At 37.7% G+C, this 23,851-nt stretch overlaps 2 non-coding genes across 2 annotated transcripts; both read right to left on the bottom strand.

Moving 5' to 3' along the window:
- Window positions 1–288: 288 nt before the first annotated feature.
- Window positions 289–395, bottom strand: LOC121217531 (small nucleolar RNA R71). Its single transcript, XR_005913625.1, has one exon. It is a non-coding gene; the product is annotated as a small nucleolar RNA R71 (small nucleolar RNA).
- Window positions 396–23,311: 22,916 nt separating this feature from the next.
- On the bottom strand, window positions 23,312–23,418 carry LOC121217573 (small nucleolar RNA R71). The gene has a single exon (XR_005913680.1). It is a non-coding gene; the product is annotated as a small nucleolar RNA R71 (small nucleolar RNA).
- Between the last annotated feature and the right edge of the window lie 433 nt (window positions 23,419–23,851).

Genomic DNA, 23,851 nt, shown 5'->3' on the forward strand with positions numbered 1-23,851 from the left:
ATTTCAAAATCAAATAGGCTATGATTCAAATGATCCAAAACAATCTGCAGTTTAGGGGCACTATGACAGAGGACCCTAATCAACATTTAAAATGGTTTCTTCAACACTGTGATACTTTTAAGTATAACAAAGTCATTGATGACACTATTCATCTTCGATTGTTTCCCTTCTCCTTGATTGATAACTCTTTTTCCTTAGTTAGACTCGTAGGCATCAAGATCTATCACGACATGAGATGAACTTGCTGGAAAATTCTTATAGAAGTTTTTCCCAATCAGTAAAGTAGTGCAACTAAGAAGAAAGAGTGTTATTTTTAGACAGATAGAGGGAGAAAGTTTCTACAATGCATGGGAACAGTTCAAAATCTTGATTCAAAAATGCCCAGACCATAGATTTCTTGCAGGAATTTTATAATGGGTTAGTTACGAATGCACGGTATGGATTAGACAGAGCAGTAGCAGGAGCCCTTATGAACAGAACATACGAGGATGCTTACAAAACAATTGAGAACATGGCACTAAAATTTTGTAAGTGGTCAATTGAATGCTTCACATATGGCTAGAAACTTGTTACGATCAAAGTTATCCAGGAGGATGATAAGTATCAATAAATAGTGGATAAACTTAACCGTATTGAATCTGCTTCTACATTGTCTATACATGCAGGAGATAAGTCACTCTTCCATTATATCATTAATCCTGTTGAGGATATAAACTACATTTGGAATAGGGGTGGAAACCCTTATTCGAATACATACGATCCTAGTTAGAGGGATCACCCAAATCTAAGATGGGGAGGAAACCAATAAGGAGGTAACAATTCAAAGTAAGTTAAAAATACTAATTACCAACCTCCTTATTTGTAGAAACCACAGGATATGGTCAACCCAAATGACCATACTACATGTGGTCAACAGTTAGACAAAATTGAGAGAGAAATATAGCCAATGAGAATTGATGTCAAACAGGTGCGATTTGAGTGCACCAATTCAACAAGAACATTGACTAAACTTGAGGATCAAATGAGCCAATTGATAAACATGATGGGTAACATCAAAAGACAAATTGACACAGGTATTCCCAGCAACATGGAAGATAATCCACAGAGAAAAGGTAAATTGCACTTCGATCGGGCAAAGTACTGAGTAGCCCAGAAACCACTTCTCCGGAGAAAATTGCGAAGAAGAGTGATGAACCTCAAGAAGTGCTCCTAGAAGCAAAAGAAGAGCCAGAATCAGAGGAGGTAATCACATTGCCAGTAGAGATAGAGATGGAAATAACTAAAGATTTTGCCAGTACAAGAATCCCATTCCCTTCGAGACTAGAAGAAAAGAAAAGTGGGATGATAATGAATTTGTATGTTTCCTAAACTTATTTAGAACATTAAATGTTAACCTACCTTTAATTGAGTTAGTTGAAAAGGTTCCCAAATACGCTAAGTTTTTAAAGGAGACGATGGCTAGGCATAAGAAAATTAAGGTATGAGAACAAGTTACTTTCAATGCTTACTGTAGCGTGATTATTTTAAGAAAGGTACCTCAAAAATTGAAAGACCTGGGAAGTTTTACTATTCCCATCGAGATAAGGAGCATTCATTTTAACAGAGCTCTATGCAATCTAAGAGCTAGTATTAATTTAATGCCTCTATCGATTTTTGAAAATCTCGGGTTAGGGGATCTAAAAACTACTCAAATAATATTTCAGTTGGCTGATAGGTCTTTGGCATGTCCAAAAGGGGTATTAGAATATGTGTTAGTCAAAGTGCGAAGTTTTATTATCCCCACAAATTTTGTGGTACTTGATTTTGAAGAAGACCATGAGATACCGATCTTATTAGGAAGACCCTTCTTAGCCACTTCTAGATCCCCCATTGATTTAGAAAAGAATGAATTAAATATGAAAGTTAATGGTGAGACGAAAACTTTTAAATGTGGCCATCAATCAAGCGATGAAGATAGGAGGAAGTTAAGGGAACAATCTAAAAAATTATTTATTTCTAACATCCCCGAGTGAAGGGACACACTTCCTTTTATGCATGCAGAAAGAATAAAAAGATTAAGGAAAAAGACAAATGGGCACAGGTGGAATGGCATGATGGAAGATGGACCAATACTGACAGAACAGAAAAATCCTCTATCGATGAATTGATGACACTATCGGATGAATCCAGTTGTAAAACTTAAAAATTAGTTGAATTTCTACTTAACTTTTGTAAATTATTGTATATTTAACTAACCACCTAGTTTAGATTTTTACTTTTATTTGATTTAGGTTCATTTATAAATTGAAACGTCCTTAAAATTGGAAGTTTTTAGCCGAAACAAAGTCAGTGCCATGACATAAAACCCCTATGTTGTAATATCGGTGTACTACCAGGGATGTCGCGACATGGAACCCCTGTGTCGTGACTTCGCTACAATTTTCTGCAGGGTTGACGCGACCCAATCGCGTAACCCGGTGACTTACTCTTCATTTAACCCGATTTTTAACACTTTAAATCCCATTTTATAACCTAAAACCATATATACTTCCTATAAAATTGACAGACGTATCATGACACAAAACCCCTATGTTGCAATATCGGTGTACTGCCAAGGATGTCTCGACATAGAACCCCTGTGTCGTGACTTTGCTACAATTTTCTGCAAGGTTGACCCAGCCCAATCGCGTAACTCGATGACTTACTCTTCATTTAACCCGATTTTTAACACTTTAAATCCCATTTTATAACCTAACCATATATACTTCTAATTAAAACACCTCTTAACCCCTAATCCCTCAAACTCGCTCAAACCTTTCAAGACCTCTTAAACTTTAAACCCTAAATTTCTTAACATTTTAATTATTCTTCACAAACTCTTCAACCATATTTGGGGCAACAATGAATGGGAACATAGCTGAAAATCAAGGAATTTAAACGATCTTTGGCTATATATTAAAGGTTAAGGGTTCCTAAACTCAAACTTTTTACTGTTCTATTGAATTATTTGCTTAGGATTGAAATATCATACCTCTTAGGGAAGTTAGGCGAACCATGGATACAAAGTCATCGATGGTTCAAAATCCCTCTATTTTCCCAAATACAAATGTTGAAAAATATTTTAATGAACTTCAAAGAAAAACATTCATCCAAGAGAGGGGATTTGATCTATCCATGATTTTTTGTAATGAAATATAGTCTTTAGTGCGATATTATAGGTGGGAAAGTTTTTGGACGATCCATAAATAGAGTGTTGTAGTCCCCATTGTCCAAGAATTTTATACCTTATTACGAGACCAAGAGTCTAGAAACACTGAAGATCATATGTGGGATATGGTCCTTGTGCGAGGGAAAGAGGTTAGAGTAACCCCACATATTTTTTGCGTATTTTATAATGCTCCACACTATGAAAAAAAATTTATTGATGAAACTAATGTGGAATATTTTTGAGACTTAGATATGGATAACATTATAAACTTCTTGGCTGAAGGTAGGGGCGAATGGAAATATCACGTAGGTACCAATATCGTAGTATCCTTTCATCAAACGATCATGTTTCCTAAGGCCAAAATGTGGATCCAATTTGTATGCACAACAACCGTACATGGTTTAAATGTTTGTAACATTAATACTTTTAGAGTAGTGTTACTCTATGCTATTTTGTAGAAAAAATAGGTATGTATCGGTAAATGGATTCATTAGATCATTAGAAGATGCATTGGTAGCCAGAAGGTGGGAGTTTTCTTTCCCCACCTAGTGATGACATTATGTAAAAAGGCGGGTGTACCTATGACATCCACTGAGCAGCCGTTGAAACCTTCCAAAAGTATTATCGATGATACTTTGTTCCAACAGTACATAGAATTACGAGCCAAACAAATAAAAGATTGGAACAAGCGACAACAAGAATTGTCGACTAAACTGACTTAATTGGATAATACAGTGGATGCAAGAGTTGGGACCAATATTCCAAGAATTTGCAAGGCAAAATAACATCCGAGTCCCCAATTATAAACCTGATATGTTCAGGCTGACGAATATGGAACAAGAAGAAAAAGTGCATGAATATGGGGAGGAATGAGAAGATGAGGAAAATGATGGGAGTGAGGAGATGGATGAGGAGGACGATTGAACTACTTTAATTTTATAAAGACTTGTATTAATTTTTGGATGATTTTAATTTATATTTTGTATGAGTAGGATTAGCAAGTATACTTTTAGTATATTCTATTTAAGTTTTCTATGTAATAACCCAGCATGAAGGAGACACAAACAATTCAAACTTCACACAATCAAAGGAAGAAAACACCCACCATTAGCAATTGGAGAAACCACGATCAATCGAGTAACTTCTTTCCTTACTTTTTTATGGGCTACACATTAAGGACAATGTGTCAACTAAAGTTTGAGGGGTAACATAGGAAATTCATTTTTAATTTTTTTCTTTGATTTTTCTTATCTTTTATGTGCTTGAGCTTGTAGAAATGAATAGATTTTTAAAGGTTAGGAGCATGTACATAGATTGCTTGTTTTTATGAATAGATTTGGCATGATGATAGGTGATTTTAAATTTTTTTATTATTAGACTACCGAGTTCTATATGTTACACTATAAATAGGCATTAAGTAATCAATTGTACCGAGTGATATGGAAAATACAAGGAAACGAGCATACTAGTACGAATGATAAATGGTTGAATTTGTATTTGTTGGTTAATTGAATTTGTGCATGTTGAGATATTTAGGGATGACCTAAGGCATTGTTTGGAACACATCTAGAGCCAAAAAGATGACCTATTTGTTTTTCACCTTTAGTACTAATTTTTTAGCCTATAGACACTTCTTGATGAACCTCATTACAAGCCCCGATCTTGAAAATGTTAATTTATGTTTACCCTTTTTTATAGTCCTGCACTACACGATTATAGATGTTTGGCCATATGTATTGAGGGTTAACTAGATACATCACGACGTAGTTGGTAAAAATAGAGTGAAATAGGAAAGATTTGTGTGATATAAGAACTATAAGTTAGCCTAACATGCAAAACAAAAAGAAAAATCCAAAAAGGAAATTAGTATGAATAGAAAAAAGTCTTAAAATAGCAACAACAAAAAAAAGCATTCATGAATGAGATGTATTGAAAAAGAGAAAAGTAACAAAATCACAATAGAAAGAAAATCTCGTTCATTAGTGCACAAAAACTCGTAGGCTAGTGTAAACTCGAAATTATATAGGGTTTTTCTATATATTTTTACCACCTTATTACTTAATAAATGTGTTTATCTTGAGTAATTATTATTGAAATTAGTGAATTTTACTTAATTTTTAATTTTAGACATGAATTTAGAAAGTATGTGAAATTATGCTTAATTACATGATTTTCATGCTAATTTATTAATATATGTATGTTTCACTATGCAAGAGGTCTATTGGAGACATGATTTAAATAAATAAAACATGTACATGTACAAGTTATCCATGTGGAAGGCAAGACCATGCAAATTGGGGCATGAGGTTGACTACTTGACCTAATAAAGAAGGTGATGAAAGATGGACATGACTGCTAAGTTTTGGACTAAAGAACCGTCCAACAAAGGTAACTAAGAGCCCAAATTCGAAACTTAAAGGTGGCTACCAAAAATATGTTTTGGGATACTTAATTGAAGGTCCTTATAGTTGGAAAATAATCAAAACTCAGCCCAACAACTTCTCTATTGAAATCGTCCATTCTATAGCTATTTTTAGCTTGAATTTGAAATTCAAATGGAGAAGACTTGGTCATCCCTTATTCTTTGAAGCATGGTCGGCCACATGAGAGAGGGAAGGAATGAAATTTAAACCTATATTTAGTAAACTCAAACCCTTACCTTCACCTATAAATACCTTGCCATCCTTCACTTCTAAGATCATCGCTCATCCCTCAACATTCCTCTCTCACTCTCACTAGTTTTCATCTCAATTCTTTTTCCCTTTTTCCCCTGCATAGTCATCCATACCTTCTCCATTCTTTAGCCTCAAAAGCTTTTTCAAAAGCACTTCTTAGATGGATACCCCTTAAACACTTAGCAAAAGAAGCTTCAAGTAAAACAGAGGAGCACATCAGTCAGAATAGATCCAAAAGGTTGTTGAACTGAATCAGTCAGTGTAGATCCGAAAGGCTACTAACCTGAATAGAGTTTACTCTTTCCTCTTGTTATTTATTTTAATCATTTTTTCTTTGATTTTATTGTTTTTGACATCAACAATGATATTTTAAATCCTATTTGCTAGGATGATTATGTTAATTTAATAAGATCTATTTTATTTATGTTTAACATGTTTAGGCCTTAGTCAATCATGTTTTCAATTAATATCATGATGCATTTCTTTCATCCATGATTGGGTGCACTCAGATTAGCTGAGTGATTGTAACACCCTGAATTTGGGCCTAGAAGTTTTGGGCCTTGAGCATGGGAGCGGTTGAAGGCAGCTTATAATATTCTATTGTGCGTGAAAATTTCGTTAATGAAGGCTTGTTTTAGTGGTTAAGTGTGCTGAGAAGTGTTGGAGAAGTCCTGGGTTCAAACCTGGACTCTAGCAAAAATTTTGGTTTAAGGTGAATCAAATCCTGGGTGTAGTAGGTAGGCCTTAAGAATATTGTTGGAGAAATTGTGACACAAAAAGCCTTGTGGCTTAGTGGCAAGTAGCGTGTGGAGCATTTAAGGGGAGGCATGGGTTCGAATCCCATGGCAAGCAAAGAGCATTTATTTTGCTAACAGGGGGCGGCAAGAGTTGGTGTTGAATTTAAACTCTGATGATGGAGGGATCCCACATCGAGAAGCTAACATAAGAGTGGATGCGAAGCTGGCTTTAAATAGAGAGAACCATGAGGAGAGTAAGGTACCTTTCTTGGCTGATCCCTTTCGCTTTATGGCGTGCTCGTTTGGGTTGGGCGTCGGCTAAGAGTGCTTGGAGCGTGGATTAACTCCAGTCTCCAATCAGGTGTGTATTTCTCCCTACTCTAGCTGTAGGATGACTACTTCGGGCCGAAAGGGGCCATATGGGCCCGATGGGCCTACGGGCCCAATTGGATAAGTTGTTTGATTGTGTAGTAAATATTGGACTGGGCTAGGTGAATCTCATATTTGTGGCTAGATTTGGGCTAAAAGGGTCACACAAGTGTGTGGGCCCATTTGGTCCGAGAATAGGCTTTAGGGTCATTCGTATTGTTATCCCTGTTTAGAATACTTTAGTTTACCAAATTACCAAAATACCCCTGGTTTGTAAAATTACTAAAATACGCTTGGTTTATAAAATTACCAAAATAACCCTAGTTTGTAAAATTACCAAAATACCACTGGTTTGTAAAATTATCAAAATACCCCTAGTTTGTAAAATTACCAAAATACTCCTGATTTGTGAAATTACTGAAATACCCTCGACCTGTAAAATTACTAAAATACCCTCGACTTGTAAAATTACCAAAGTACCCTTGATTTACAGAATTACCGTTTTACCCTCGATTTACAAAATTATCGAAATACCCTTGTAGGGTAGAATTACCGAAATACCCCTATAGGGTAGAATTATCGAAATACCCCTGTAGGGTAGAATTATCGCAATACCCTGTAGGGTAGAATTACCGAAATACCCCTGTAGGGTAGAATTACCGAAATACCCTTGTAGGGTAGAATTATCGCAATACCCCTGTAGGGTAGAATTACCGGAATACCCCTATAGGGTAGAATTACCAGAATACCCCTGTAAGGTAGAATTATCAGAATACCCCTGTAGGGTAGAATTACCGAAATACCCCTATAGGGTAAAATTACCGGAATACCCCTGTAGGGTAGAATTACCGGAATACCCTTGTAGGGTAGAATTACCGGAATACCCCTGTAGGGTAGAATTACCGGAATACCCCTGTAGGGTAGAATTACCGGAATACGCCTGTAGGGTAGAATTACTGGAATACCCCTGTAGGGTAGAATTACCGGAATACGCCTGTAGGGTAGAATTACCGGAATACCCCTGTAGGGTAGAATTACCGGAATACCCCTGTAGGGTAGAATTACCGGAATACCCCTGTAGGGTAGAATTATCGCAATACCCCTGTAGGATAGAATTACCGAAATACCCCTGTAGGGTAGAATTATTGAAATACCCCTGTAGGGTAGAATTATCGTAATACCCCTGTAGGGTAGAATTACCGTAATACCCCTGTAGGGTAGAATTATCGAAATACCCCTGTAGGGTAGAATTACTAAAATAATACCCCTGTAGGGTGGAATTACCGAGATACCTTGTGGGGTAAAATTGCCATTTTGCCCCTAAGGTGTTAAATGACTGTTTTGCCCTTGTGGCCAAGTGACTAACTTGGACTGTGTGGTTGACGAATTTGATTGTGAATATATGTTGGTATATGAATGACTTGACTGTGATTGTTTGATTCAAATATGGGCATGACATTCTGCATACATGACATGTTGCATGGGTTGGGATTTTGTACGGAGGAAGATCTGATCTGTTAGGATCGCACGGTTGCTTGACGACTGTGAATCCACCGAAGGCTTAAGAGCCGTATATTCGTACTGATTTGATAAGGTCGTACGGGTCGCCCAAGACGACTGTGGACCAATCAATGGCTGAGTGCCGATCATATTTACCCGAGGCTGTGTGCCGACTATATTACTGTGGTTGATGGCTATGTGCCTAACATGATACAGCTACCGATGGCTTAAAGCCTTCTGATTATGGCTTTGTGTCAACCTACATATGGCTCTGTGCCAATCTGATTATGGCTGTGTGCCAAACGTATTTGTCTAAGGCTATGTGCTAATATATGGTTATTGACGACTCTGTGTCGATCACATTTACCTAGGGCTGTGTGTCGGTTATGTTACTCTAGTTGATGGCTATGTGCCTAACATAATGCAGTTATCGATGGCTTTGTGCCACGTATTCTGTTAAGCGGCTTTGTCACATTATCTGTTTCTGATGGCTATGCCACAAATATCTATTCTGGTGGCTCTGCCACAATATCTGTATCTGGTGACTCTGTCACAATATCTGATAACTGAGCAGCGATGCTGCAACTGTGGAGTGTAGGGCTAGGTGGGTTGAGCTATTCCCCACATGGAGTGTAGGGCTGGTACGGGTGAAGTGTAGCGGTTGGTTATAGGCTGGATTGGGTTGGGATTGCATTCACATTCTGATTTTTGATTCTGTTACCTGATACTGATTCTGATTTTGATTCTATTACCTGATATTGATTCTGATTCTGATTCTGTTACCTAATTCTGATTCTGATTCTGATTCTAGTTCTGATAATGTTTCTTATTCTGTAATGGGTTAAAGCCCATCTGGTACTGTCTGTTAAAATGGGCTAAGGCCCAATTGATACTGAAACTGTAAGTAAGGCTGGGGCCAGACTTTTAATTCTTTTATATAACTGACTATTCCTTTTATAGTAGAGGATTTCACACTGAGTTTTCGTAAACTCACCCCGTTTATTAACCTTTCAGGTAATTTTCAGTCTTAGACGGATCGGGGCTGCGAGGGGCTCGGAGGAAGCCACACACACTGTTTATGTTACAATTTTGATTATTACTTTTAAATGTTTTATGTGGGTTGTAGTAAAGTCGTTGCAATTTTCTGGATTTCAAATTTGGAATTTTATTTATTGTTCTTATAATTGCTAGATTAGAACACGATTTTCCAAAGTAACTACTGTTGTTCAAAACATCACATCACTGCAATTGTTTTTAAATTAAGCTTCCGCAACTGCCAGGATTTTTACAAAGTTGTTAAGAATGTTATTCAGCTGAGGTTTTCTAACAAGGTTTATAAAGGGTATAAGTTTTTAATTATTAAGAAGGGTTTTTAATGGAAACATGGTTTTCGAAAAACACTTCAATGTGACACGCCAAATTCGAGCCAAACTTTCAGGCCGGGTTTGGGTTGTTACAGTGATCCTAACTCGATGACGGCTAGTAGACACATAATTGAAAAGTGCAATGGTCAATTTAGATCTTTAAACCCGACTAAGTTGAGGTTCATAATATGTTTAGTTAGCTCTATTATCTTACATAGTTTTTAGGTTTTTGTAATTAAATTGTTGCAAACGTAAATGTCCATGTGACATTACATAAATGCTAAGAAACCCTTAGTTAATATGATCAGTAAAATGCATATTTAACTAAGTAAAAGACTCTTAAGGGACTTAATTTGGTTTCCAAACTCATGAAAGATTGAGTTGCATAGAAGTATTTTCGTAGAAGTATTTTCGAACATTGTTAAGCATTATAAAGTAAATTGAATTGATTAATATAATTATCCTAGCCCATTTAAAGTTGATTGTTTTTGTTGCTAAAGCCATTCATTCATAAATTTGGGTAAATTGCATCTAGTTTAGAATTGCATAGGGATCAATCTTTGCATCTAATTAACTTTACTTAGTTTAATAATCACCATCAAAATTATCCAGTTTTTACATTAAATTGTTAATTATAATTTTACAATCAATCAGTTAAGCTTATACAGTCCCTGTGGAGACGATAACTTATTTTACTTACTTATTACTTGAATGACTGTGTACACTTGCACAAACCACGTTATAGCTAAACGTAGTTACTATGTCATGCTATGATTTCCTATACATGGAGAGACAAGAAAGGTGAGAGAAGGAGAAATAATATGGTCAGCGGGTAAGGGTCACTAAGGGGGGAGAATAGGAATCAATACAATGTGCCAAACTATTTTTGCATTTTTAACCCTTTTATTGCTTACTATTTTTGAATTCCATAATTGTCCTAAGCTTTAGAATGTTACAAGCTGAAAAGTCTTATGTGACCTAGATATCTTTATATATGAATGGACATCATACTAGACATACGCATAAATGACTATTTGTATTCTGCTCGAATAATTAAAGTACTTGTATGATTTTTTGATGGATTCCTATAGGTGAGACCCTTAACACTTGTATGTTTTGTAACATATTGAGCTTAGATGTTTAAAGTCAAAGGTGGTAAGTCAACTATTCATCATGTTGAAGTTGTTAGTAAGCATGAAATGCCTAAGTCATATGCTCCAAAGTCAATACTTGTACCATACTTGCTCAAGGATTGTCATGTTTATTTGTCATCTTTGTTTATGTTTCTTGAGGAAAAGCAATAACTTAAGCGTAGGGGAGTTTGATCTTTCGTAATTCGGTGTAGCATATCGAACTAGTTTTCACACTTAATGAGCCTGAATATAAGCATTTTCATTACATTTTAGTTAAGTTTCTTTAGTTTTACTTACATTCAATAAAATGTGAAAATTAAGCCTTTTATTGACCTTAAGGGCCAAATGAAGCCTAAGGGAGAGCTAACGTACATTGTGAGTGTGTAGAAGACCATTAGAAGGCATTTTAGGCCGATATTGCATGCTATGTCACAACATGGGAAGTCTAATGTCGCAGGATAGGAAACATAATGAAGAAAACTCAAGTCTACCTTCGATGTCGCGATACAGACTAAGGGTGTTATGACATACCCCTGAAGATGGCTACAGAGGAGCATATTGGGTTGCTATGTCGCAACACACGTCCTGGTGTATCTCGACATTGACTCTGTGATGGAAACTAAACATGAAGAAGGGGCATTTTGGTCTGCATAATTAAACTTTAAAGCTCAGGAACATCAGCTAACCTAGGTTTGAGGACAACAACCACCTAAAGCTATAAATAGGCTCATTTTTCACTTGTTAAAAAACACTTCATTAACTTAGATTCTCTCTGAGATTTAGTTTTATTTTCTTGCTTTCTTAGGTTTTCATAGTTTTAGTTTATTTGTTCTTTTTTTTCTTTCAAGAGATTTGATTTGTAAAGGAGATCAACTTCTATGGATTCACACTTATTATCAATACCAATCAGGCTCTTCTTAAACTCTCTACTTCAATTCATTCACTATGATAAATTCTTCCATCTATTCCATATTGTTTATGAATGTCATGAGGTACTAATCTTTGTATGGGAGATTAGCAAGTGGAGGCATGATCTCTTAACTATTTTGTAGGGTTACTCAACAGATCAATTGTTTGAGAAAGGAAGAATGTGAAACAAACTCAATGCCTGACAACCCAGGAAGTCATCAAGGTAGGAATTAACCTAAAATTGGTATTGGCTATTCGTGAACACCTTTACCCCAAGCTAATCTAGATTATGAGGTCAAAAGATAAGTAGTTTTTGTTGACTCATTATGTTAGTAGAGGATCGGAAGATCCTACTAAGGTAGTGACTAGTTGGTTGATGAGAAACCTGAGACGACAATTGAATGGGATTGCTGAAGCGAGCTAATCACCCACTTCAAATTTGATTCACTTTATTCTCTTCACCTCTTAAAATTCAATTCTTTTTTGTTATTTTATTTTATTAGTTTAAGAAACCCTAAAATTATCTATTATTTTACTTTTGTAATATAACTAATTTAAAAAGTATTAATTAGATATTTAAATGTTTAAGTTAAGAATTAATCTAGTGCTCACCTCCCTTAGGTACGATCCTCGGAGTACTCACCTACTTCGTTGTAGAATCTATATTACAACTCGACCTATATACTTGTAAATACCATCTCGTAATTCTCTATTTTATTGCAGTATTCACACTATGGACATTAGTACATACAGAGCCGATCATCTACTGATGGCTGAGGTCCTGCATTTATTGCAGATTCTTTGCAACTCGTGTGAGCAACATCTCGACCCACAGCTCATCCAAGCAAACTTCTTTCATAACTCGTGTGAGCATTAGAATTACAATTACAGTTACAATCACATTTTGTGTGAGCATGGTTCCCATGTATCAGACGTTATTTCATTTGGTTTATCATGTGTTAAATGTATAAACTAAAATAGATATATAAAACAGTTATATGGAATGAAACTTTGAATGGAAAGATTGATATGAATTTTTTAAAAGACATGTGATTATAAAATGATTGTGTTAAATGTGTAATATGAAATGATTATATGAGACGGTTATACTAATGGTTATATAAAATGAATATATGAAATGATTGTTTGAATTGATTATATGGAAATAATTATATGAAGTGTTTATACGAAATGTTTATATAGATAGATATGTAAAAAGGGACATTTGGAATTAATACTTAAAATGAAAATGTGAAATGTTAAATGAATAGATGTTGAATGAATGGTATATCAAATTGAAAAACCATAAATTTAACATATTTTAATCCCATTCTTAATGCTTTTATAGATGATTAATGATATAAATCAGCGAATTTGATGCTCCTAATCCCTTAAATTCAAGTTTCTATACTTAGGAGAGCATTTGGGAGCAAAAAGAGCGAAAAAGGAGCCAAAATCAGAGTTTTCAGGATCCGCATGGGCAGGCCACACGCCGATGTCATCCACACGGGTAGGCCACACGCCCATGTGCCAGCCCATGTCTATATCACTCCCTGTTTCCCAAACACGCAAAAAAGCCAATTTTTAGGGTTTCTGAGCATTTAAAAGTCTATAAATACATACTAGAAGAAAACCTAAAGAGCACACAGAGCAGAAAGCAGAAATTACTCGAAGGAAGCCGCCAGAATCGTCTCAGAAGCAGATCCACCTCAAGATTGAAGATCTCTATTCAAATTTCTTTCAAAGTTTATTTGGGTTTTTTTTTATGTCTTGTTGTTTTTCTAAATTTGAGATGTTTTCCTTTCACATTATGAACTAAACTCCTTAAATACCTAGGGAGGATGAAACCTATGACGGATCTTATTATTTAATGTTCTGAATTTAATGATAGATACTTGTTCTTGTTCTTAATTATGTGTTCTTAATTCTTGATCTAATATTTACAGGATATTAATTCAAGTTGATGTGCTTATTCAGAGGAGCACAAGTCTCTGCTTAAGAGTAGATCTACCATAATTAAGCGGAGTTACACGTAACCTTAGAAATAAGGTAACATAAATCTTTTGAATTAGAGTCAAATCTAATAAGAGAATCCATAGATCAGGTTAATGTGAAATAGGGGTTTTAATTAGAAAGAGATTTCAATTAATCAACCTAGAGTCAGTTGTTTTTAGTCTCGAAAGAGATATTAACATAATTTAAGGATTTCTACGGATCAAGACAAGTGAATAAATCGTTTGATTCAAAGTCAGAATAATAAGTGAAGTCTAGGTGAAATAAGTGAAGTCTAAGTGGATTCTGCCTTGGGTATTATCTTTATTTTTGGTTTATTCGAATATTTTCTTCATTTTCTGTCATGTTTATTAGTTAATTAGTTTAGTTAAATTTATATTAAAATAAAATCCCTTCTATTCAATGCTAAATAATAGAAAAATAGTTAATACTAGTACTTTTAGTCCTTGTGGATACGATATTCTGGACTCACCATAGTTATACTACCATTCGATAGGTGCACTTGCCTTTGTCGTGATCGTAGTCTAGTTTAGTGTTTCATAACATGATTATCAAGTTTTTGGAGCCGTTGCTGGGGACTAAGATATTAGGAACGGTTATATAACATCCCAAAAATTTAGAGTATTTAATTTTGTATTATCTAACACAAATTGCATGTTTGCTATAATAGATAAGTAGTTTGGGTATGTTTGGGAGTGTTTGAGAAGCCGGGGTTCAAGTTCAGGCTTTTGTAAGATTTTTGTGTTGCTCTTAAATGAATCTGGACACTGTCACATAGGCCTTATAAATAATTGTGTTTGTTTATGACACAAAGAGAGCGTGTGGTCTAGTGGCAAGGTGGCATATTGCTTCTGCTGGGGGACTTGAGTTCGAGTCCTGGGTTGCTCAATGAAGAATTTATTTTACTGTTGAGCTGGGTAAGTAGTGGAGTTAGACTGAGACTCTGAGGTTGAGTCGGTCATGGGAGTTTGAGTAGGAAGTTGGAGTGTTTTGTGGAGTAAATCATTGAGAGATATTAGGAGAAAATCAAGGGAATAGGGATGTGATGGTGGTAGTGCTGAATGGGGACTCTCCAAAAGCCATTCTGTCATAGGTTGGTTAGCAATTTGGTGCCGAAACACCTTTTGATTTTGTGCTCTCCATTTTAGTTTCTTTACTTTTGTTTCTTCTTTGTGTTTAGGGTATTAAGGCGAAAATTGGTCATTTAGATAATATCTTTTACCTCTTCTAACCTGAGCCGAATATCCTTTCTCTTCTCATCCCTATTCTTTTAGTTTCTGTAATCGTTCCTTCTTGTATTACTTAAGCCAAACATTTGATTTTCCCCCCAACTTAATCTTTTGACTCTGTAGTGTTTTGGTTGTTTTTCTCTCTTCTCTTTTAGATTGTTTTGATCATCTCTTCTACTTGTCTAGTATCTTGGTTGAATACTGCTCCACCCTTTATTCAGTTATCTTAGTATTTGATTCAGGCTATTGAGGATTTGCAGACAAACTGGTAAGTGCTCTTGATCTTCACATTTTGTTTCCTTTCCCCATTATGATCTTCTTGTAAATCTCTTCTTCCTTGCCAAATGTTGTTAGGGATACGATTATACTACTATTGTCCCAGTCATTCGGAGTGCTTGCGGCGTTGGTGGTGAGAGTTGGCCGATTGCCCTTCTCTTCGAAGTGGTTCATCGTTGGTAGGTTCCTGCTTGGTTCTAACCTTGTGGTTTTCTCGTACTTCCCCTCTCTGTTGTGTTAATCCCGTTGCTAACGCCCCCTATTTACTGTCGATTTGTTAGGAGTTTGGCTGACCAATCTTATTCAGCGGTTAAGTGGGATAAACCACTTCTGTTCTTTCAAGGCAAGTATCTAATGTTTTGGTATAGCTATTAAAGAAAGGTATGATTTACCTTATTGGAAATCAGCTAATGGAATGCCTTGAATGCATGTAGGATTAGCGCTCGTGGGATTTTGGCACTTTGTCGCAATCAGGTGTGTAATCATACCCCCTTCCAACTGTAAAACGGCAAAAGTCAAAAATACGATGTTTAAGGCCACACGAGCGTGCGATTGCTCGTGTGGTAGGCCAGGCCCACGAATCATGGGTGTAAGACTGTAGAGGCCGCCGTGAGCATTCTCATGGTTTGGGCCGTTCTGGGCCACGATGGGCTGAAATGGGCCATGTAGGCCCAATAGGCTTGTGGGCTCTACATGGAAAAAATCATCATTATGTGGTAAATATTGGACTAGGCTGTGTAGTTTGAACGGCCGTAGTCATTTTTGGGTTTGATGGGCCATACGGACGTGTGGGTCTACTTGGGCCGTATATTGGGCCTTGGGCCCATATACACGATTAGGTCCATTAAGGTTACACGAGTCGCTTAAGGCCACTGTAGACCTTTGATGGGTCGATAAGAGTACTGGACCCCAAGGCAGGTAAAATGACCAAAATCCCCTATAGGGTAAAATGACTATTTTACCCCTCGAGGGTAAATGACTGATTTATGCTGTGATTTGGTTGTTCTTTCTGAGCATAACATTCTGCATACACGTATGATTTATGACATAACATTCTGCATGGGGTTAGGATTCTATTAAGAAGGAAATGTACTGTACTAGTGGCTTTGCCACATATTCTGTTACTGGTGGCTTTGCCACATGTACTGATACTGGCAGCTTTGCTACGTTACTGTTACTGGTAACTTTGCTGCTATATTATTTCTGGTAGCTTTACTGCGATATTGGTGTGTTGGCTGGGTGGGTCGACTTTGTCCCCACATAGTGTGTTGGTGATGCGGTTACCGTGTTGTCAAATCAGGTAGAACTTTTAAATAGAAAGATTGATGGTTTATGTGGTTCTTCGCAGGTACATCCGGTGATGCAATATGACATGAGTAGAGGTGGAATGAGCAATTCAAAAAATCTATCCTACGGTCATATCATGGAAAATGAGCAAATGAATTATATAGGTAATAATCCTAGACCTCAAATAATCCTTACGATAATACTTACAATGCAGATTAGAGAAACCACCCAAATTTTTAATGGGGAGGCCACGGTAGAGGCCGTGGTAGTGCTAGGGCTGGGTCTTCGACATCGGGCCACATACCTAACAATGAGGCTAGGGGGCACCAGCTTCACCGGTAACTGAGATGGGATCTTACGATCGAGCAGCTGGGGATGATGCATTATCCCAGGCTATGCTTCGAATTTTAGAAAGAGTTGTTGGAACCAATACGGGTACTATGAGCCATGGATCAGTTTCGGAACGACTCCGATCAAATGGGGCGAAATTTTTTAGAGGTATTTCCAGGGTAGCCCTTAATTTAGTTGAATACTGGTTGGAAGCTAAGAAAAGAGTAATGGATGACCTGGACTGCACTTCTGAGCAAAAATTAAAAGGTGTAGTGTCTTTACTGCTAGATGAGGCCTATTAGTTGTGGCTTACCATGAGAAAGGGTACTCAGGTCGACCGGCTATCATGGGATTTCTTTAGGACTCGTTATGGTCATTATGAGTTCCTAGTGATGTCATTTAGGCTGACAAATGCACCAGCTGCCTTCATTGATTTGATGAACCGGGTGTTCTAGCCTTATCTGGATCGGTTCATGATAGTATTTATAGATGATATCCTAGTGTATTCAAGAACTGAGGAAGAACATGATACGCATCTCCGTGTTATTCTGTAGATTTTGAGGGAGAAGCAGTTATACACGAAGTTCAGCAAATGTGAGTTCTGGCTGCGCGAGGTGACATTTTTGGGCCATATGGTATCTGTCAAGGGGGTGAGAGTTGATCCTTAGAAAATTGAAGCTATTTTGGATTGGAAACCACCAAAGACAGTATCTGAAATTCGAAGTTTTCTAGGTCTGGCTGGATATTGCAGACGTTTTGTGAAGAGGTTTTCACTGATTGCTGCACCTCTGACTAGGTTATTGCGTAAAGGAGTATCGTTTGATTAGACTGATAGGCAGCAGAAAATTTTGAGAAACTGAAGAAGGTTCTAACTAAGGCCCTTGTTTTGATACAGCCAGAACCTGGGAAGGAATTCACTATTTATAGCGGTGCATCACACGTTGGTTTGGGCTGTGTGTTGATGCAGGAGGGTAAAATAATTACTTACGCGTCTCGTCAGCTTAAAACCCATGAGGCAAATTACCCTACGTATGACTTGGAGTTAGCTGCGGTGGTTTTTGCTCTAAAAATTTGGAGGCATTACTTGTACGGTGAGAAGTGTATCATTTACACTGATCATAAAAGTCTTATGTACCTCATCACTCAAAAAAAGTTAAATTATAGGCAGCGAAGGTGGATAGAGCTCCTCAAGGATTAGGACTGCTCAATTGAATATCATCCTGGTAAGGCTAACGTAGTAGCTGATGCACTAAGTCGTAGGGTTGTAGCCGACTTAAGAGGGATGTTTGCTCGTCTCAGCTTGCTTGATGATGGTAGCTTGTTAGCTGAGCTGCAAGTTAAACCAATGTGGACTGAATATATTAAGGGTAAGCAGTTGATGGATGAGACACTACTTCCTCGTTTTTGACAAGTTGAGAATGGGGAGACTTTAGATTTTGGACTAAATAGTGAAGGGGTGTTGTGTTTTCGTGGAAGAGTCTGTGTACCAAGAGATTCTAATCTGAGGCGGTCAATACTATACATCCTGGCTGAAACAAGTAATACCGAGATCTTCGTGAGCTGTACTGGTGGCCAAGACTTAAAAGTGAAGTTACTGATTATGTAAGTAAGTGTCTGACATGCCAGCAAGTTAAGGCTGAGCATCAACTGCCTTCAGGCTTACTGCAGCCAGTTAAAATTCCACTCTGGAAGTGAGAGAGGGCAACCATGGATTTTGTGAGTGGGCTGCCCTTAACACCTACTAAGAAGGATTTGGTATGGGTTATCGTAGACCGTTTGACTAAATCTGCCCATTTTATACCGGTCTATACTGATTATTCGCTGTAAAAGTTGGCTAAGTTGTATGTGGCTGATATTTTAAGACTGCATGGGGTACCGGTTTCCATTATATTTGACAGGGATCCTCGATTCACATCTCAATTTTGGAAGAAGTTGCATGGGGCACTGGGTACAAGGTTGGACTTCAGTACTGCGTTCCATCCTCAGACAGACGGTCAATCAGAGATGGTGATTCAGATACTGGAGGACATGCTAAGAAGCTATGTGATTTATTTTCGAGGTAGTTGTGAAGGTTACTTGTCGTTAGCCTAGTTCACTTATAACAATAACTACCAATCCAGCATCCAGATGGCACCGTATGAAGCGTTATATGGTCGTAGGTGCCACACTCCTAAGTGTTGGACTAAGTTGGGTGAGTGACGAGCTTTGGGGACTGAGATAGTTTCTGATACTGAAGACAAGGTAAGGTTAATTCGAGACCGTTTAAAGACAGCGTCAGACAGACAGAAGTCGTATACAGACTTGAAATGTAAAGAGATTGAGTACTCTATGGGGGATTATGTCTTTCTTAAAGTCTCACCATGGAAGAAGATTCTGAGGTTTGGACAGAAGGGTAAGCTAAGCCCTAGGTTCATTGGGCCTTATCGTATACTGAATCATGTGGGACCGGTCGCCTATCAACTTGAGTTGCCTCTAGAGTTGGACCGAATTCATGATGTATTCCACATCTCCATGCCAAGACGTTATCGCTCTAATCCCATACATATAGTACCAGTTGAGGAGATCGAGGTTAGGCCAGATCTGACCTTTGAGGAGGAGCCAGGGTAGATATTGGATCGTAAGGTTAAGGTGCTGATAAAGAAATCTATTCCACTGGTTAAGGTGCTTTGGCGTAATCACAGCTCAAAGGAAGCCACGTGGGAACTTGAGGAGGCTATGCTACAACAATACCTTCATCTTTTCTGATCTGGTAAATTTCGATGACGAAATTTCTTTTAGCGGGTAGAGTTGTGACGCCCTAAAAATTTAGAGTCTTTAATTTTGTATTATCTGATACAAATTGCATGTTTTTTGTAATGGCTAAGTGGTTTGGGTGTGTTTGGGAGTGTTTGAGAAGCCTGGGTTCAAGTTCTGGCTTTTGAAAGATTTTTGTATTGCTCTTAAATGAATCTGGACACTTTCACATAGGCCTTATAAATAATTGTGTTTGTTTATGACACAAAGAGAGCACGTGGTCTAGTGGCAAGGTGGAGTGTTGCTTCTGCTGGGGGACTTGAGTTCGAGTCCTGGGTTGTTCAATGGAGAATTTATTTTGCTGTTGAGCTAGGTAAGTAGTGGAGTTGGATTGAGACTCTAAGGTTGAGTCGGTCATGGGAGTTTGAGTAGGAAGTTGGACTATTTTGTGGAGTAAATCATGGATAAATATTAGGATAAAATCAAAGGAATAGGGATGTGATGGTGGTAGTGCCGAATCGGGACTTTCCTAAGCTATTCGGTCATAGGTTGGTTAGCAATTTGGTATCGAAACACCTTTTGGTTTTGTCCTCTCCATTTTAGTTGCTCTACTTTTGTTTCTTCTTTGTGTTTGGGGGATTGAGGCTGAAATTGATTACTTAGATAATATCTTTTACCTCTTCTAACCTGAGCTGAATATCCTTTCCCTCATCATCCTTGTTCTTTCAGTTTCTGCAATCGTTCCTTCTTGTATTGCTTAAGCCGAACATTTGCTTTTTTCCCCTAACTCGATCTTTTGACTCTGTAGTGTTTTGGTTGTTTTTCTTTCTTCTCTTTTAGATCGTTTTGGTCATCTCTTCTACTTGTCTAGTATCTTGGCCAAATACTGCTCCACCCTTTATTCGGTTATCTTAGTCTTTGATTCAGGTTATTGAGGATTTCCGGATGAATTGGTAAGTGCTCTTGATCTTCATGTTTTGTTTCCTTTCCCCATTATGATCTTTTTGTAAATCTCTTCTTCCTTGCCAAATACCGTTAGGGATACAATTATTCTACTCCTGTCCCTGTCACTCGGGGTGCTTGCGGCATTCGTGGTGAGAGTTGGCTGACCGCCCTTCTCTTTGAAGTGGTTTAGCGTTGGTAGGTTCCTGCTTGCTTCTAATCTTGTGGTTTTCTCATACTTCCCCTCTCTGCTGTGTTAATCCCATTGCTAACGCCTCCTATTTACTGTCGATTTGTTAGGAGTTTGGCTGACCAATATTATTCAGCGGTTAAGTGGGATAAACCACTTCTATTCTTTCACAAGTATCTAATGTTTTGGTATAGGTATTAAGGAGGGTATGATTTACCTTACTGGCAATCGGCTAATGGAATGCCTTGAATGTATGTAGGATTAGCGCTCGTGGGATTTTGGTACTTTGTCGCAATCAGGTGTGTAATCACACCCCCTTCCAACTGCAAAACGGTAAAAGCCGAAAATACGGTGTTTGAGGCCACACGAACGTGCGATTGCTAGTGTGGTAGGCCAGGCCCACGAATCATAAGTGTAAGACTGTAGAGGCCACCGTGAGCATTCTCATGGGTTTTGGTTGTTCTGGGCCACGATGGGCTGAAATGGGTCGTGTGGGCCCAATGACTTGTGGGCTCCACATGAAAAAAATCATCGTTATGTGGTAAATATTGGACTGCGCTATGTAGTTTCCACGATCGTGGTCGTTTTTGGGCTTGATGGGCCACACGGGCGTGTGGGCCTACTTGGGCCTCATATTGGGCCTGGGCCCATATACACGGTTAGGTTCGTTAAGGTTTCATGAGTCACTCGAGGTGACTGTAGACCTTCTGATGGGTCGATAAGAGTACCTGGACCCTAAGGCAGGTAAAATGACCAAAATACCCCTATAAGGTAAAATGACTATTTTACCCCTCGAGGGTAAATGACTAATTTGTGCTGTGATTTGGCTGTTCTTTCTGAGCATGACATTCTGCATACATGTATGATTTATGAGATGACATTCTGCATGGGGTTGGGATTCTGTTAAGGAGAAAGTGTACTGTACTGATGGTTTTACCACATATACTGTTACTTGTGGCTTTGCCACATATACTGATAGTGGGAGCTTTGCTGCGTTACTATTACTGGCAGCTTTGTTGTGATATTATTTCTGGCAGCTTTGCTGCGATATTGGTGTGTTGGCTGGGTGGGTTGACTTTGTCCCCACATGGTGTGTTGGTGGTACAAAGTGGTGTATTGGTTGGATTGGGATGGGTTGCATTATTGTACTATTTTGTTATAGTATTGGGCTAAGGCCCATTCTGCAGTGTTACTGAATAGGGCTCAGGCCAAGACTATTACTATATGGTGTATACTGATCGACTTATAGGGGATTGCACACTGAGTTTTCATAAATTCACTCTTTCTTTTCGACTGTGCAGGTAATCTTTAGGCGGATCGATGTTGTGAGGGACTTGGAGATGGCCACACTATTGCTTCGGTTTTCTTTTATTTGGCGTTTATTTTCTATTAGATTTGTTTTGGGTTTTAAATTATGTAATAAGGCCTCTCTAATTTTCTAGCTTTTAATTTGGGTTTATTACGATTTATAACTGTTTAAGTAGAATGCTATTTCCAAAACGATAACTGTTTTTAAACACTACGTTTTTGCAACACTTTTTGAAATGCTTCCGCAACAAATAATTTTTTAGAAGTAATGACAATTTAAAATGAATAACGAATAGCTAGAATGATTTGAGTTCTAACAAAGAGGCTTTAAATTTTCAAATGGGTTTTCATCAGCAAGAGCAGGTTTTCGTAAAGTACTCCAATGTAACACTGCCAGATTCAGCCATAACGTCTAGGCCGGGTTTGGGGTGTTACAGCTTGATTTTTATTAATTTAGCCATTTTTTATTTTATTGCATTTTATTTTTGTTTTAGTTTTATTTTTAATTACTAAATTTTTTTTGTTTGTTTCTGGCAAGTTCTTGTAGTTTATGACTAGAAGAAACCCATCAGGACCTCTACTTTTTGACAGTAAAATTGAAAGCACAGCTCGTAAAAATTATTGAAAAGTAAGGCAGAGTCTACAGTACATAGAGGAAGAGCACGAGGACGATACCAATATTACCAAGGAGATGGCTGACAATCGGAATAATCCGCTACCTTATATGGTTGCCACGAATCCTGTAAATCAAAATCCTGCTCCTCGTACTATGTACGATTATTCCAAGCCCACTTTCACTGGGGCCGAATTGAGTATTGTTAGACCTACTATTGCGGCAAATAATTTTGAACTGAAACCTAACACTATTCAAATGATTCCACAGTTTGTTCAGTTTGATGGTTTGCAGGATGAAGACCTAAATACTCATTTGGCCAATTTCTTAGAGTTCTGTGATACTTTCAAGATAAATGGCATTTTTGACGATGCCATTCACCTACGATTATTCCCCTTCTTATCGAGAAATAAGGCTAAGCAGTGGTTGAACTCCTTACCACGAGGTTCCATCACTGCTTGGAATCAAATGACCGAGAAGTTTTTATTGAAATACTTTTCGCCGGCCAAGACAGCAAGGTTGAAGAATAATATCTCTTCCTTTGTGCAAATGGACTTAGAGACCCTATACGATGCATGAGAAAGGTATAAGGATCTATTAAGAAGGTGCCCTCACCATGGGTTACCTCTATGCTACAGGTTCAGACTTTCCACAATGGTTTGAACCCCTCAACTAAGCAAATGATCGATGCAGCTGCCGGTGGTACTATAAATAATAAAACACATGAGGAGGCTTATGAGTTCATAGAGGAGATGTCACTAAATAATTATCAGTGGCAAGTTATGAGGACAAAGTCGACAAAAGCATCCGGTGTTTTTAGCATTGATACGGTTACCGTGTTGTCAAATTAGGTAAAACTTTTAAATAGAAAGATTGATGGTTTATGTGGTTCTTCGCAGGTACATCCGGTGATGCAGTGTGACACGAGTGGAGGTGGAATGAGCAATTCAGAAAATCTACCCTACGGTCCTATCATGAAAAATGAGCAAATGAATTATATGGGTAATAATCCTAGACCTCAAGTAATCCTTACAGTAATACTTACAATGCAGGTCG

The sequence above is a fragment of the Gossypium hirsutum genome, chromosome A02, assembly GCF_007990345.1.
Source record: "Gossypium hirsutum isolate 1008001.06 chromosome A02, Gossypium_hirsutum_v2.1, whole genome shotgun sequence".
Taxonomy (NCBI): Eukaryota; Viridiplantae; Streptophyta; class Magnoliopsida; order Malvales; family Malvaceae; genus Gossypium; species Gossypium hirsutum.